We start from the raw sequence: 14,053 nt of genomic DNA on the forward strand, positions 1-14,053 counted from the left end.
ACACTTACTTTCTGTGTAGTGATATGAACATGGTGATATACTTACTAGAAGAATTAGACAACATGAATGACTTGTTGAAATAAAGAAAATATAATATATAAGGATAATAGAAAAAATAATTAGTAGGAGTGAGCTATATGCATCATCTACGATAATTGTTGTTTTAATGATGTGTGAGCTGAAATTGAGTATGCCCCTCACTTTGCAGAAAACCATCCAAAACACTCCTTGAGAGTACATGCATTCACTATCTGTAGTCTACCACGTGTGCACAAAGCAAGTGCATAGGTGTGCATACTCAGCAAGTTAAACTAGTGAAGCTGCCTAAAAATCAGTGGGCAAACCGTGCCAGGGAACAAAACAGCCTCACAATCTATGTTGTTAGATTTAATTGCAAGATGTGGATCATCCTCACTTGCATGGAGGTGGTTTGGCTTTGAAAAGACTGATTTTGCTTAAGACAACTGCAAACTGTTGCAAATTAGTTGCTGTTAAAGACAGCTCTACAACTAACTTGTTTCAAATTTTGTGAACTAACAATCATTTCTTTGAATCGATTGTCTGTTTGAATAAGAAGCATATGCCTATTGCGTTTTTATTTCGCAAGCTGCCTTGGTTGGGGGTGTCTATTCCAAAGTACCTTTTTTTATTTTTCCTTTGTTATTTAAAACACTTGCACAGATCCCCACTTCTCTGCCCCTCTCCATTCTGTCTCTAAGGCTGCTGAAGTTGCAGCAGGTGATGACACAAGGGAGGGAGCAAAAATGAAAAAGTATTTTGGCAGCTATTTTCCAAAAAAAAAAAAAAACAGGAATTCGGAGAAGTCAAATCTCTGCACACTGTTGTTGAAAAAGAGATCATGAACTACTTGATACCTGCGGTGGACAGTGATTTAGATCCAGTTAAGTGGTTGAAAACACAAGAAGTACATTTCCCCAAACTGGAGAAACTTGCAAAAAAGTACTTGTGCATCCCTGCCTCAAGCAGCTCTCCAGTGAGGTCTTTCACCAGAGGAAATTTTGTAACATGTAACAGTGTTGCTGTCAAGCCAGATGCTGTGGACAAACTTATGTTGTGTGGCAGAATTGTTTACAATTTTTTTTTTTTTCTGAATGCTTTGTGTAATATTAGAACTTAAAAATGTTGTAGATTTCAAGTCAAAGTGAACTTTATTGTCATCTCAACCATATACAAGTATGCAGATAGACGAAATTGCAAAGCTCAGGGTCCACAGTGTAACATGACGTGCAAATAAATTATAATATAAATTAATTAATTATAAATTATAATAAATAATACATTTTCGTATGTTTGTGCAGTATATGACAGAACTTGTTTACAAATGCCATAGTTTTTTTTTTTTTTTTTTCCTTGTGCAGTATTTGACCGAACTTTAGAGTTTTAAAGTATAGTGTAGTATTTTAGATTTTTGTTCTTGTATGCTTCACAAAATGCTCTCATTATAATAGTTTTGTTGGTCTTGGTGCAATTTGTTGTGTAAATCCTGTAGGCCTCTTTGAAATGGTTTACAGTAAACCCTCGTTTATCGCGGTTAATCCATTCCAGACTCTACTGCGATAAATGAATTTCCGCAAAGTAGGATTCTTTATTTATAAATTTAATATTTTCTCAGTTAGAGCATACGACCTTCTAAATATATATATATATATTTTTAAACATTATTAGAGCCCTCTAGACATTAAATAACACCCTTTAGTCAAAAGTTTAAACTGTGCTCCATGACAAGACAGAGATGACAGTTCCGTCTCACAATTAAAAGAATGCAAACATATCTTCCTCTTCAAAGGAGTGCGCCTCAGGAGCGGAGAATGTCAGAGAGAGAGAGAGAGAAAAGCAAACAATCAAAAATCAATAGGGCTGTTTAGGCTTTTAAGTATGTGAAGCACTGCTGGACAGAGGCTGCAAGGAGGTGAGCAATGTGAAGGTAGTCTTTCAGCATTTTTTACAGTAGCGTCCATATCCTCTAGGCCAGTGTGCGAACAGCCCCTCTGCTCACACCCCCTCCATCAGGAGCAGAGAATATCAAAGAGAGTGAGAGAGACAGAAAAGCAAACAATCAGAAATCAATACGTGCTGCTCAGGCTTTCAAGTATGCGAAGCACCGAGCGGGAAGCATATCGTATATCATTGAGGAGTTTTATTTAATACGTAATACGTGCTCTGATTGGGTAGCTTCTCAGCCATCCGCCAATAGCGTCCCTTGTATGAAATCAACTGGGCAAACCAACTGAGGAAGCATGTACCATAAATTAAAGACCCATTGTTCGCAGAAATCTGCGAACTAGCGAAAAATCAGTGATATATATTTAGATATGCTTACATTTAAAATCCACGATGGAGTGAAGCTGCGAAAGTCGAAGCACGATATAGCGATGGATCACTGTACTCCTCCTTCTTGGACAGGTGGTGATGTTTTTGTACAGTTTTAAGTAAATAAGACCTGTTTTTCCTTAACTGTTGTTGTTTTCATTAATCTCATTAATAAGCTGTAATTAATTACCCTAGAAATAAGACCAAACTAGATCAATGAGACTTTCACAGTAGTTTTTAAAACAATGCATAATATCGTTTAACTAGCCAACCCGCAGTGTACCATACGCCGCATAATCAGGCCGGTTTTTTAATGATTTTTAAGCACTGGGAGAAAATTAACATTTAAAAAATCGGTAATGCAATAAATCAGCAAGAAAAGCAATATTGTAACAATGCACGGAATGAACTAACACACAATCGTCCATGACTCAAAACTGGCGGACCGCCATCGCACATGTGCCCACCTCCAACTCGTCACTTGAGGAGTTGTCGTCTTTGCAAAGTCCAGATGCACCTGTGACTCGCGTAGACTTTCCGTGTTCCTGCAGGAGCATCTAAGAAGTAGAAGCATTTTTTTCGCGGATGCGAATTGCTGTATGGACCGTGTAAAACAGTTTGCTATGGTGTACACGGTCGTGCGTCAAAACCGAAAACTCGTTTTTTAAAGACTGCTTACTTCATTGTGTTTTAACCTCAGTTGTAAAGGATTGTTTTAAGGATCCCATGGGATACCCCTCGCAAACCATTTTACACTCTGCATATGGCGATTCACCTCCGGCGTGTGTGTATATGTGTGTATACAGGTGCCGGTCATAAAATTTGAATATGACAAAGTTGATTTATTTCAGTAATTCCTTTCAAAAAGTGAAACTGTATATTAGATGCATTCATTACACACAGACTGATGTATTTCAAATGTTTATTTCTTTTCATTTTGATGATTATAACTGACAACTAATGAAAGTCCCAAATTCAGTATCTCGGAAAATTAGAATATTGTGAAAAGGTTTAATATTGAAGACACCTGGTACCACACTCTAATCAGCTAATTAACTCAAAACACCTGCAAAAGCCTTTAAATGGTCTCTCAGTCTAGTTCTATAGGCTACACAATCATGGGGAAGACTGCTGACCTGACAGTTGTCCAAAAGACGACCATTGACACCTTGCACAAGGAAGGCAAGACTCAAAAGGTCACTGCTAAAGAGGCTGGCTGTTCACAGAGTTCTGTGTCCAAGCACATTAATAGAGAGGCAAAGGGAAAGACGAGATGTGGTAAAAAAAAAAAAAAAAAGTGTACAAGCAATAGGGATAGCTGCACCCTGGAGAGGATTGTGAAACAAAACCCATTCAAAACTGTGGGGGAGATTCACAAAGAGTGGACTGCAGCTGGAGTCAGTGCTTCAAGAACCCACACGCACAGACATATGCAAGACATGGGTTTCAGCTGTCGTATTCCTTGTGTCAAGCCACTCTTGAACAAGAGACAGCGTCAGAAGCGTCTTGTCTGGGCTAAAGACAAAACTATATATATATTAATACCGGGAATGCCTGTTAAACATCTTAGATTCACGAGTACCGATTTGGGTAGTGAACACTTCGATGAATGAAACCTGTTATCTTTATAATGGTTGACAAACACATCCTCCAAATACGAACCTAATTGACAGAAATGATAATTAATCAAATCCTTGATGACAGCAACACTCATAACAGTGACAAAACTATTACATTGACAATCATGTTACGTTATTTTTAAAATGTTTCCTTATATATATATATATATATATATATATATATATATGCACATATAATAAATTCCAATACTTTCATAATCTCTTATCTGCCTTTTTTTTTCTCTCCGCTTTTGGGTCTCTTTTTCCGCGCTGCTCTTTCTTCTTTGCTTAGTCGTTGACGTTTCATTTATAACATATTGTCCTTATACGCTTTATATGTGCTGAGAGTACAGGATCTGTGTGTGCTACGTGCCTTCACATGACTGAGTGTTATTTGATATTGTTTGCGTCTCACGGGTCTTTTAAGTGTCTTCCAAGAAGATCACTTCTCCTCGCTGTGCTTTTCCAGGATTTTTTTTTTTTTATAATAGAGAGATGAATAATTAAAGTGCCAGGTGTGAAAACAAATATCATTAACTAAGGAGGAATAAAGAAACTTGTGGCAGGCACTGCAGCCTCCATCCTTGAGAGTGTAGTAGAGACTTGTCTCCACACAGTCAGACTCTTATCCTTCGTTAAGAGAATGAGAATTGTTTGCAAGCCCCCACCCCCAATGTGGGGGTGACTGGTATTTTTAAAGTTATCAGTTATAAAGAGTTTGTATTTATAGCCCTTAAAAGTTACATCTGCTTTGTGTTAGCCTTTATGTAAGTATTGAGATAAAGCCTGTTTTAAATGTGCCTTGCTCTTTTTTTTAAAGAAATATAAAATAATTGCTCTTGCAGCTGAAACAAAATAACTCAAGGGTTTTTCGTAAGCCTTTTGTTGAAATTCAGAATTGCTTGCAAGTGTCTAGTTAAAAATAGTTTTGCTCTTTAAGATGTTTGGCCTTAGAATGCATTGTTTCTGATATTACACACACTTTCATGACAAGAAGCATATAATAGGAAAAGCTACACAAATTGAGACTTTTGTTGAGGTAGGGCCCACTTGTATAATCTTTGTACGAGAACAAGATGCTTATTAGTAGTTAAGAAGAAAAGGTCAAGAACCTTGAGCACAGTGCTAAGGGCTACCAGATGCAGCAGCCAAACGTATTTGTAGTTCACATCAGAAAACTTCTTGCCTCTAATTGGCAATTAAATTTTAATTTGTACAATTTTTAGGACAAATATAAATGGGAAAGTACAGAAAATGGCATGTAGTTATTTTAACACATTTCTCTTGTTACCTATTGGACTGGAATAGTAAGGCGGTTTCACACTTTCTTTAAAGCAGATGTTCAATCTGCAGCAGAAAAGTGGCAAGGAAATCCCCGTGTAACTGTTTCCATCAGGCATTTAGCAGACCGGTGATTGGTGTATTTTTAATTTGATCAGTCATTTAAAGTTTTGCTTCAAAGCAAGAGACTCTCTTGGGGTGGGGCTCAGTGAAATAATCATGTTTATTGTCCCAAGAGGGAACTTTTGTAGTTGGGATGAAGATTTATTTGAATGAGAATTTTTAATGTTGTGGTGTAGTTCTATCGGAGAGAATGCACTCTGCATTCTGAAATTTGGCCTTATTAAATTGTTTTGTTTGTTGGATTGTTTACAGTTTTGCAAGGTGAAAATATGTACAGGGAGCATTTAGCTCCTTGCATAAAACAGACTTGGTGCTATTAATCTCATTGTGGAAAACTTGTTCCACTTCCAGCCAAAATGATGACCAAAATAACAAGAACAGCAGCAACAAGTTAATCAAAAATGAATCAATGTGAATTTCCCCTTGGGATTAATAAAGTATCTATCTATCTATCTATCTATCTATCTATCTATCTATCTATCTATCTATCTATCTATCTATCTATCTATCAATCACAATGCATTTTTATTTCTGCACTGTTTGTTCTTCCATGAATAGTTCTAAACCTGGCCTGTCCTAAACACTGTTACCCAACCTGATTTATCCCCCCTCACCCCCCGATTCCCAAGTTTGAAATATCCTTGACTAAACCACAAATACGGTTCTCCTCAATACATTGGTGCCCCTCCGGTTCAATTGTAATTAATCGTGGTGGAACAGGTCCCATCAGTTCCAAAGGAGTCCTAATGCCCCATAAACCTACCCTTCTACCCTGCACCAAGATTTGAGCAACATGTTAAGCCTTCTAACCTTCTCCGTCTTACCTGGACCATTGTGTGGCACAGGCAGAACTAGAGAAGACTACCTTATCAGTTCTGGTACTTAACTCTTTGAATTTGGATCGCAGAACTGACAGACTACTCCTATGTATGTCATTTGTTCCAACATGGACAATGACAACTGGATCCGTCCCTGCCCTGGCCAAGAGGCTATCCACCCTTCCAGGGAGGTTTCCCAGCTGTGTACCTGGCCTCATTATTAAATTTTGATTTAGGAGTAGTACTAAAGCTTCCTTAAGGGTTTTATTTATTAAAGTAAATGTTAAAACCAAAAAAATGTAGGCCAAAGAAATTACATTATAGAATTGCTACAGTTATTTTACACGTTCTGGCTCTTTAAGCTCCTGTAATATTCTCTCTTTCAAATGCCTGCTGTTTGTCTTTCTGTGAGGTTAACTTTACTTTTCTCAGTCTGTTCTCCGAGTAAGTAAAACTTGCTTAGTTAGTATCTGCTACTAGTCAATTTCTTACTGTCTTATGTGCTTCTACAGCCTCTTGTGCCTGATCAGGCATCTTAACGCTCGCCACTTTATTGCTTATTGCTGAATCACTGTTTCTGTTACTTATTAACTATTTAGTGCTGCTTTCTGCCCTTTTTTTATTTAATTGATTTTATTGTAATCATACAACAGATAGATACAGAGAGATCAATTTTTATAAAAAATAGGATTGAAAACAAGTCAACCAAGAGAGCATGGCCAACAGAGTAAAACTTAATGCTAGTAAAAATAAGTAAATTGATGAGTTTAATAAGCAAATAAAAAAAAAAGTTCTGCACAGATCGTCTAACTGAGAATTAGATTTTTTCTAATTTCAAATAGTATAAAACATCAGTTATCCACTGACTTAAAAGAGGAGAGTTAGGATTCTTCCAGTTTAGCAGAATAAGTCAGCGTGCCAAAAGTGTTGTGAAGGAAATCAGTTTGTTTGTCCTTCTCCACTTTAAACTCATCTGAAGGAACCCCAAACACAGCTGTTAGTGGATTAGGAGGGATTGTGACACCAAGGCTGTCTGAAAGGCATTTAAAAATGTTGGTCCAGAATGATGTTAATTTGGCGCAGACCCAAAACATGTGACCCAGTGAAGCTGGGACTTGATTGCAGCATTTGCAAGTTGGATCTTGACCAGTGAACATTTTGGACAATTTTAAGTGAGACAGATGTTCTCGATATATAATTTTGAGTTGTATAATTGTATGCTTTGCGCATATGGAGCACGAGTGAATTCTCTGCATTGCTACCTTCCACTCCTTTTCTGATATATTAAGTGATCTTTTTCACATTGTCCTTTTGGATCTTTGAAAGGGAGGGACTGTAAAATAATTTTATATATTGCAGAAATGCTGTCAGAGTCCTCGAAACTGAGCAACATTTTTTGCAGCATAGAGGAAGGTGGGAGATGAGGAAAATCGGGCAGGTACTGTTTAACAAAGTTTCTAATTTGAAGATAGTGAAAGAAATGTGTTGCTGGAAAGTTAAATTTGGAATGTAATTGTTCGTAGGATGCAAAGAAGTTGTCTATATAAAGATCTCTAAGTGATTTAATCCCAAATGTTTTCCAGATATTAAAAACTGCATATGTTTGCGAGGGTTGAAAAAGGTGGTTCTCATGCAGAGGTGCCACAGACAAGTTTCTCTTCTGCCCTGCCTCTTCAACGTTAATTCAAATACAAGTAACAAGAACAAGTTTTTTTTTTTTTTAATTAACTCTCACACCACAGAAAACACAAACTCTCAGTAACTCTCCGCTGCCTCTCTTGTTTGCAAAGCTGGCGTCAGCACGTCCTTCATCAGTCAGTAGTACATCTGCTCAATCCAGTTCATCCACAAGTTATCTTCATTTACATTTGGACAATACATTACTTCCACTATTGGACTAGGACTTGTTTAGGACCTTGTGAACACAGTATGACGTTTGTGTTTGTATATGACTTATTCATTAGGGGGTGTAGTAAATATTATAGATATTTAGCATTATGTGATAATATAATTTTGATTTAATAATTTTTTTCTGTAGCATTCTTCTTATTTGAATGGGTTGTTGATTGGGAAGAATATTTCCAGTAGTGGAGTAATCCTGGTTTGAACCCCATCTTTTACAGTTAAGTGTAGCCTCTCCTATTATGCAAATCTTTGGCTACCTCGGCACACCTACATTTCTTGAGGTTCTGAGGTTCGTTATACACTTGAGATGTGAATGTCATCCTACACATCCAGCTTAGGCAAAGATAAAATTGTAGCGGTGCCACATAGTGTTTAAATGTCAGTGCTGTGTGTGTCTCGTTTTCATTGTCCCATTGACTGCGTTGTGTGTATCAGTTAATGTTGTCCCCGTAAAGGAGGACGGATGATGGGAGGAGTTCACAATCACTTACCTGGAAAACACCTGTATATCAATTAATCAATTACTGCCGTCACGGATTATTTAAGGAGAAGAGGAGGAGACGAAGAAAAGAGAGAACAGCACGAGGAGAGAGAAGGAGAACAACCAACAACGCATTCACGATTTCAACCTGCCTGCCGTTTCATTCCATTGCGCTATCATCCAGTTTGTATTTCATTCACCCGGACTGCCTTTCAACCTGCTTACCGCTGAAGACCCCGGGTCGAATCATCATTCGCCGTACGCCGAGGAAACACGGTGAGGTTATTCCAAACGCCGGGAAATACGAACATTACTATCGCCATTAATCAATACCCGTATTCAGGACATTTATTTCACGTACCGGACTCCAGTTCATGATCATTCCGTTTGCCAGCCATTTGTCGTTTGTGTGGTGTGTGTTATATGTAACGTGGACAAGGGAGGGGATTTGTATATATATATATTGTCGGTTTTGCTGTGGGATTGTTGGGGTGGAGGAATATTTGAATGTACATTTGTCTTGTGGCGTGTCTTGTCCCATTTAATACATTTATTCTTGTTTAATTTACATTCTGCTTATTGTCTTTGCTTTTCAAACCGTCGATTGTGGGGAAAGTTAATCTGTGTAGGAGTACGGCTTGACAGGAAAAGGTTTCTCAGTCAATTATCCAGGCCACAGGTCTTGGAGGTGTAGCTGCCGGCTGGGAATAAGGGGTCGGCCGTTACATAAGTGGTGCCCTCTCTGAGGAATCTTTATTTAATTCGATCACTGTCTGCCTTTAAATTTTCCCCAAATATCATGTCTTTAGGGCGTGCGAGCAGGACGACACCATTGCTTCGCCCGGTGTGATGATGGAGTAGCCGGGCGCGCACGCCACGGTCAGAGCGTGTTCAGCGGTGCGAGAGGTGGTGGATTCTTTGCAGTCGCTGTACCTCGAAGATCACCGTGGACCTGAAGAGGAAGGCCTGGAGGACGTCTCGCCTCTGTGGGAGGATCTGGCGCAACAAATGACCCGGCTGGAGGAGAAGATCCGCGAGGTTGCCGAAAGTACGCTGGAGCGCGAAGCAGCCTTGCGGGCTCGCATCAGCAGCTCCCAGGAGGAAATGAAAGAATACATCAACGAGCAAGTTCAACTCCTGGGACGGAAATCGTGTTGTGCCTCCAGAGGCGGGATCGACGCTGGCAAGATTCTCTTCAGGGGAAGTCCAAAGGTGTCTCCAGAAGATAAGACCGTCGCCCGTCATTCAACGCCGTGCACGTATCTCGGGGGGAGCGCATGCCTCAATCGCCATTTGTTCCTGGGGTGCGCCTGTCTTTTCCCAAGTTAGGGGCTCCTATAATGTCGATGATGTCCTGAACTTTGTGGAGGACGGGAGGCGTACCTGGCCGTTAACCCTCTAACCCCGGAAGAGCTAATTGGGGTGATAGGGACATCCCTCTCGGACCGGTGCGGAGCTGGTGGCTGACGGCCAAGAAGACTATTTTCGACTGGGGATCCTTTCGCCGATCTTTCCTCGCGGCTTTTCTTCCGAAGACTACGAGACCGAACTGGAGGACAAGCTGCGGTCCATGGTGCAACTACCTTCACAAACCATCCGGGACTTCGCCTATGAATACCGGGCTTTGTGTTTGAAGTGGCGGCCGGCTATGGCTGAAGAAGAGGTGGTCCGCGCGCCCTTAATGCCTGTAACCCGCGGTTAGCTGGGAGTCTCAGGGGTGGTGGGATCGGTGGAGGACTTGGTGAGGTAGGCTCCCAAGTGGAACGGGACTGGGGAAACTCAAAGACGTACTGGCACAAAGTTCAGGCCAGTACACGAGAAACCCAGCCCCTAAAACCACAACGAGCCAAACCTTGCCGGTCGGAAGCCGATCTCGCCATTATGCAAGCGAGCACGCCCCTTCTGATCGTCCCAGTGAGGCTGCGGGGGTGGCAGATGGATGCGGTGGTGGATACCGGGAGCCATCACACTTAATCCGCTCAAGCAGTGGGAGAAGATTAGCCGACCGACAGACAAATTAACATCTGCCCGTCCGTCCGATTTGTATTGGCGGATGGGAGTGAACACAAGGCCCTGGGCAGAGTCCCCTTGAGGTACAGTGTACTCGCCACCACCTGGGATATGGATACGTATGTCCTGGAGGACCAGCACCTGTCAGTTCCGTTACTCCTTGGGCTGGATTCTCTAGCCACCATGAGGATGACCATCCATCTCAGTCCCAGGGGGTATACGGTACCGGGGGAAGGGATATGCAAATCATTTACAAATCCAAAGAAGATCTGGGCTCGAATTTATCGGGTTTTACGCAGCAGAGAGGAGCGGCGCAAGCACCTCGGCGGCAGCCCCAGTGGAGGGACAACCTGAAGAGGTGAGGCCGGTGCTGAAGAAGTGGGCGAGGTGTGGACGGAGAAGTTAGGAGTTGCCCGTGGGGTGACCCACATGGTCCACACCTTGGACGAAGTCCCTATAAGGCACCGAGCTTACCGGGTTTCTCCACTGAAGAGGGGCGTCATTAAAGAACACCTCGATCGGATGCTCGCCGAGGGAATAATAGAACCATCTTCCTCCTCCTACGCCCCTGTGGTCCTCGTGAAGAAGTCGGATAATTCCTATCGCTTCTGTGTGGACTACAGGGGTTAACGAGAAGACGAGCCTGGACGCATATCCCATGCCCCTGGTTCATGAAATCCTGGAGTCACTGCATGGAGCTGCAGTGTTTAGCATTAGATCTCCGCAGTGGCTATTGGCAGGTGCCGATGGACGAGGGAGTAAAAGAAGACGGCAGTCATCACCCCTGAAGGCCTGTTCCAGTTCAATGTCATGCCTTTTGGGCTTAAAATGCTGGGGCCACTTTCCAGCGGCTCATGGAGCAGGTTCTGAGGGGGTTGATAGGCAAGATCTGCTTCGTGTACATCGATGACGCCATTGTTTACTCCCCTTCTATAAATCAACATCTCCGGATTTAGACACCATCTTCCAGCGATTTCATCAAGCGCACCTTACGCTGAACACGAAGAAGTGTACCTTCATTCAACCCCACATACGCTTCCTCGGGCACATTCTTTCATCGGAGGGGTCGCTGTAGACCCCGAAGACCTTGGCCATCCGGGAGTACCCACGCCCACAGATTTGAAGTCGTTGCAACGTTTTCTTGGGTTAGTGGGGTGGTACCATAAGTTTATTCCCCGGATGGCAGATATAGCGGCTCCCTTGAACCAGCTTAGGAAAAAGATGTCCCGTGGGAGTGGACCACAGAATGCCAGGACGCGGTCGGCGACTAAAGAGCCACCTACAAGAGCCACCCGTTCTGGCCCAACCGATCCACAGCTCACCTTCCAGGTACAGACAGATGCCAGCAACCTGGGGCTCGCCGTGCTCACTCAAAGAATTAACCAGGCTGAACATGTCATCGCGCGCCTCACGAGTTTTGCGGCGCTGAGCTGAACTACTCGACAGCTGAGAAGGAGTGCTTGGCTGTCGTGTGGGCTGTGGAGAAATGGAGACATTATTTGAGGGGTTGAATTGAAGTGTACACCGACCATCACGCTCTGACCTGGGTGTTCAATCACCGAAGACCTCCTCCCGTCTGACCAGGTGGGTCCTCCGCCTCCAGAATTTTACGCTCAGGGTGACTTACCGGAAGGGCTGTGGTAACATCGTGCGGATGCACTATCTAGGGTATCGGAGCCGTCGGGATGGTGTGTTTGGCAGAGGCGAAAAGATGATCCTCCCTCTGCCAAGGAGCCTTGAAGACCTAGCCCAAGCACAAGCTACCAGTCCATTCTGCCAGAACATCAGGGAAGGGCTGGAGCAACAGCGAACTGACCGGGTACACTTTGTGGACCTCCAAGGGGTCTTGTACAGGACTATTCCATCCACCCTTGGGGGTCTGCAACATCAACTGGTGGTCCCGGAAGAGCTCGCCCCGACTTTCTGAAGCACTACCATGACAGTCCTTTAGGTGGTCACCTTGGAAGGACAAAAACTTTATTAAAGATTCTGGGGTTGCGTGGTGGCCGTCTGTCCGAAAGACGTGTGCCACCACGTGAAGACGTGTGCCACCTGCCAACAACTAAAAAACCCACCTGGTAAACCGGCGGGATTACTTCAATCGACGATCGCAGATGGACCAGGAGAGACTTTGGGAGTCGACCTAATGGGGCCATTTCCTATCACCAGCTCGAGGAAGACCGTCCTGATGGTAGTAGTAGACTATTTTTCAAGTGGGTGGAGCTGTTTGCGTTAGCCGATGCAAGGGCTAACAAAATATGCTCCATCCTGAAGAATGAAATCTTCACCCGCTGGGGTGCCAAGAAACATCATCTCGGATCGGGTCCGCAGTTCACAAGCTCCATATTGGATGAACTTTATGCAGCCTGGGGAGTGAAGAAAAACCTCACCACCGCTTACCATCCCCAGGCCAACATGACGGAGCGAGTGAACGGACCCTGAAGAACATGATCGCCTCCTATGTGGGTGAACGCCATCAGGACTGGGATAAATGGCTCCCGAGCTCCGGTTTGCCCTGAACACCGCGGTGCATGAAGCCACAGGTGAGACGCCTGCTTTGGTTGCGCTGGGCAGACAGCTTAAGGGCCCACTCGACCGACTCCTTCCCAGCACCCCTAGTCCAGAATCCACCAGTTACAATAATTTGGTTAAGGTAGAGGGTTTACGGCGGAGAATCCAAGGGAGGTTGGTGAGTTCGACATCCAGACACGCCAAACTGTATAATGCCCGGCGGAGGGAAGCGCACTTCCAGCCGGGTGATTTGGTCTGGATTAGAGCTCACCATCTCTCAGATGCCAGCAGAAAATTCTCCGCCAAGCTAGCGCCTAAATGGTTAGGTCCAGCTAAAATCATTCAACAAACAGGTCCAGTCAATTTCCAGATCCAAAGGGGTATCGGCACTGCCTCCAAGTTAGACACCATCCATGTGGCCAACCTCAAGCCATACTTCGGCCCTCCCTTGTCCAAGGTTGGGGGAATGTAGCGGTGCCACATAGTGTTTAAATGTCAGTGCTGTGTGTGTCTCGTTTTCATTGTCCCATTGACTGCGTTGTGTATCAGTTAATGTTGTCCCGTAAAGGAGGACGGATGATGGGAGGAGTTCACAATCACTTACCTGGAAAACACCTGTATATCAATTAATCAATTACTGCCGTCACGGATTATTTAAGGAGAAGAGGAGGAGACGAAAGAGAGACCAGCACGAGGAGAGAGAAGGAGAACAACCAACAACGCATTCACGATTACAACCTGCCTGCCGTTTCATTCCATTGCGCTATCATCCAGTTTGTATTTCATTCACCCGGACTGCCTTTCAACCTGCTTACCGCTGAAGACCCCGGGTCGAATCATCATTCGCGCGCCGAGGAATCACGGTGAGGTTATTCCAAACGCCGGAAATACGAACATTACTATCGCCATTAATCAGTACCCGTATTCAGGACATTTATTTCACGTACCGGACTCAAGTTCATGATCATTCCGTT

Source organism: Polypterus senegalus, chromosome 11 (assembly GCF_016835505.1).
Source record: "Polypterus senegalus isolate Bchr_013 chromosome 11, ASM1683550v1, whole genome shotgun sequence".
Classification (NCBI taxonomy): domain Eukaryota; kingdom Metazoa; phylum Chordata; class Cladistia; order Polypteriformes; family Polypteridae; genus Polypterus; species Polypterus senegalus.